Genomic DNA, 4,593 nt, shown 5'->3' on the forward strand with positions numbered 1-4,593 from the left:
AATGTTATAAAGATAGGATTTGAACCTGGATTTAGTTTCAATTTCACACTGTCACTTAAAGTATGTACTGTAAATAGCTTAGTCCTATAGCTGTCAACACAAGTGAAGATAAAACGAAGGGGAAACTAGCCAGGCATTGTTATTTTAGCGTTATTTTTATATGTAAGGGATAGATTTTGACAGAGGGGGAACAAGAAGGAAGAAAGAGCAAATTGTTAAAAGTTTAAAAATTTTAATCAAGTATAATTGTTTTGGTGCTCCTAGTTTCTTGCGTGATTTATAAAAATAAATTAGTTTCAGACTTTTTTTTTGCCCAATGATCACATAACTTGGAGAAAATTTTAATTAAAACCAAGATTCCGTTTTTATTATTTATTTATATTATTTATTTATTTATTTATTTATTTTACTTTACCATATTGTATTGGTTTTGCCATATTTCAGTTTTTAAAATACTGTTTAAGGCAACTGCACTTACAAGAATATGTTCCTTGTTTCCATAACATTTTTTACATTTGATATACTATGGTATGGTTTTAGTTTTTCTTTAAATTCACACTCTATTTGACTTATTTTCATTCTATTCCGGCTCTCTCAAGACTCACTCACTTTATCAATTCTTGTTACAAGAGTTGTTAGGCTACAAATATGCATGTATTTTCCTGAGATTTTTGTGTTCCTTCCATTTAAACCTCAACTTCACAATGCAAAGTTCAGCATTTTTTTGATAACATTTTTTTGAAACCCAGCTATTAGCAAGACTGAAACCTACCAAGCCTACACCTTGATGATAATCAGTAGACAAAGGCCTGCTCTTCAGGATATTCACATCAACCTCAAAAATTAGAAACAAATTTCTAAAAGTTTATCTCAATGTGCACATTTGTCTTCATATATATAGCCACCCTGCTTTTGACCACCAAAAATAAATAAATAAATAAAATATATGTTTAAAAAAGTTAGTCTCATTATAATAGTTTTCATCATGGCAAAACTAGAGGGGTAACAGATGGTTTACCTTAGTGTATGAAATGCATTTGTAAAGGACAAGAGGCATGTAAATGTTCTGGGAAATTTCCTTTCTTCCCACAAAAGAAAATTATATTTAGAATATTTGAACAAACTAATTTTACAACTGTTGATTTTTTTCTAAATAAAAATCAATAATGTACGACCCATATGATTATGAATCCACTTTTATTTCAGATTCTAAATATAGTCCTTCAAAGTCTTCTGGATAAGTCTAATTTTAAGAAATTTGACTTATTACTGCATTATCATACTGGAGAACCCATTGTCAACTGATATTGTAGCTTTCTTAAAGTATACATTAAAAACAATTGATCTTGAGATTTTAAGTTCTTGCTATAAATTCTATTGAAACAATCGTTCCAAGTGAAAGAATTAAGAAAGGTCACTGAATGTATTGATTGCAGTGGTCTCAATTTAGTCACACAGACGGGCTCATTCCTTGCTTAATAGTGTCATCTCAAATGAACGGGCTCAATTCAATTGATTCCGATAGGAAAGAAAAGAAAAAAAAATTGGTTATTCTTGGTAAATAGATTTTTGTGAAGCAAGTAAATCAGTTTTCATGACTATCAATTCTAATCCAGGAACAGTGAACAAAAAGTTTTATAAAACAAAGTATTCTCCAAATTATGGAAAAATAACTTCTTTATTGCTTTTCCTTTCTTATCTGATATCTTTTTTCATTTTATTTGAGTCAAATAAAACATTAGTTATATCAGTTCTGTTGAATAAAAGTCAGCATAAGTATCATAATGGCAAGGAAACTATTTTTTACAAACATTATAACTTTTACCATTCTATAGTACAGTTCTTCCCTAAAATAACAGTATGGTAGAAAACTAAGAGTAACATATAATTCAAGAAGCTTCTCTTTAACAAAAGACTACTAGGAGAGTATTGGATTATTTATGAGTGAATTTGCACTTTAATGTATCTGATTTTCTTTCCAAGTCTCACTATGTGCATCTTTTGTACTGTAACTGCAATGTCTATATTTTTATCTCATTGAATATCACGTGTAAATTATAGCTCTACCCCCACATGTACTGGAGTTAAGACTGATAAAAATAGATGTCAAATATAAAAATAAGCAGCCAATGCAAATGTCCTAGGATGGCAACAAGTTTGGTATATTTGAGAAAAAAATATTCTGTGGCCAAACAACAGCAGGCATGGGGTGGAAGATGAGATAAAAGAGGTTGCCAGAGGCCAGGTCTTACAGTCTTGTAGGGAAGGAGTCTAGATTTTATCTTAAGGTTAATGGAAAGCCATGGGAGCATTTTGCACAGGAGAATGACATAGTCTGACCAACTTCTGAAAGGATTATTTTGTCCCCTGGGTGGCATATAAGCTGAAAAGGAGAAAGGAGAGGAGCAGAGAGATCCAATTCAGAGGCTATTACAAGAGTACAGGAGACAGCCAATGAGGGTGGCTTGAACTAGGTTTGTATTACTAGTATACCACAGAAAGAAGTGGTTGAATTCTGGACATATTTTACAGTCTATTGGGCTTGCTGATGGATTGGCTGTGGGGAATGAGGAAGATAGAAAAGAGGAAGGGTGACTTCTGGTTGTTTGATCCGGGGAGCTGAATGGATGGTCCTGTAAAGGAAAAGGCTATGGAAGATCAGGTTGATTGTGGAGCAGCCATAGATCAAGTGTTCTGTTTGCAGCATTTTAGGTTTGTGGTTCCTATTAAATGTCTAAGTAGAGAGGACGATTAGGTAGTCATATGTTAGTACAAAACAAAGTAGAGGTCAGTGCTTGGGGTACTATGTAGAATCATAGACAGATTTGAAATTGCTCAGGTAAGAATGTAGGTGGGTAGAAGAATAGTGGAAATATTGCAAATACTCCAGTATTTTTAGCTCATGCAGAGAAGAAGCAAGTATGATAATCAAAGGTGACTGAGACAGAGTGCCTCATATTATAGGAAATAAACAGGAGAATGTATCATCTTGGAAGCTGAAATAAACCTTCTAAAAGGGGGTTGAAAGATTTAAGGATGAAAAGATACATCTTCTAAGAAGTATTGCTTTTTAAGAAAGGGAACAGAGAAATGGGGCTGTAGCTAGAATATGATGTGTTGTGCTTAGTCACTCAGTCGTGTCCAACTCTTTGTGACCCCATGGACTGTAGCCCACCAGGTTCCTCTGTCCATGGGGATTCTCCAGGCAAGAATACTGGAGTGGGTTGCCATGTCATCCTCCAGGGAAGCTTCCCAACCCAGGGGTTGAACCCAGGTCTCCCACATTGCAGGTGGATTCTTTACTGTCTGAGCCACCCAGGAAGCCCAGAAGGTGATGCAGGGTAAGAAAAATATTTATTTCGGTTTTTAACATAAGAGACACTAGAGATTTTAAATATTTTTTTTCATTGTTTGATATAGGAGAAAGAAGGGAACAGTCATTGCTGGAGTGATGACCTCAAGAAGGTGAGAAGGGTACAGATGAGGTGGATACAGATGCAATGTGGGTGGGGGTTTAGGTTTGGAAATAGGTCAAAATTTGTGATTTAGCTGCACCAAGAAAATGGATTTAGGGGTATGCAAAATAATTGTAATCATTTCTACAAATTCAAGCATTCCCTGTACTTGACCTTCATGGTTATAACTCCACACTAATCATCCCATTGCTGCCTATACTCCTACACAGTTTATTCTTCATAACCTTCCAAATATGGGTTAATCAAGGAAGGTACTAGGGGAATCAAGTCAGAAAGATGACTTGTCCTAATTTCACAAGCTAATTTCACAAAAACGATTCCAAATTCTCTGAATTTCATTTTTAGTGTAGAGGCTAAAAAATTGTTTGCTTCAGAGGCATAACTCCCTTAATTCTTGGTGAAGTTGAAGGTAGAATCAATGTTGTTTGATCTTGACCAGTCAAAGGTTTAGTGGAATGTAGAGCTCCAAGACCATTTGTTCATCTCATCACTTTTCTTTTGTAAGAACTCTCTCTAGGGGCTTCCTCCAGTGTTGCTTTGCCCTCTTTTGTCACATCCGGAGCAATCTGTCAATACCATCTTTTGGAAATAAAGAGGTTTTTTTTTTTTAATATGTCACCCCACAATATATTCAGTTATATTCAGTAAGCAGACACTACATGCAGAGCACAGTGGACAGTTTCATTGGGGAGGCAGGGGTCACCAGTCTGTACTTTGGGCATTCATTAGACACTCTGAGGATCGTGACATGATGCAATATACCAGAAAGCAAGAGCTGTTATTCCAACAGTTCAATCACCAGCTCTGGTCCTACTATCCTCTATTGCCAAAACCAAACAATTCTTTTTGTGTCTCACATTAACATAGCATTTTTGGAATCCAGAACTCCTAGAGATTACTTTAGGTAAACTGAGACCTACATTAACCTAGAGATTTGCCAAAGTTAACCCAGCATGTTTGTTGTACAATCTAGACTTACTGATTCCTTAGGCATCACTCTCTTCACCATGCTACCATGCTGCTTCCCTCTCTCCAGGAATCACTTCAGTGTAGCAACAGTCTTCTCAGAGTGCCAAAGTGGCCAGGTTGACTCCTAACATCACATGTACTGCAAACT

This window comes from Budorcas taxicolor, chromosome X (genome assembly GCF_023091745.1).
Source record: "Budorcas taxicolor isolate Tak-1 chromosome X, Takin1.1, whole genome shotgun sequence".
NCBI classification, from domain to species: domain Eukaryota; kingdom Metazoa; phylum Chordata; class Mammalia; order Artiodactyla; family Bovidae; genus Budorcas; species Budorcas taxicolor.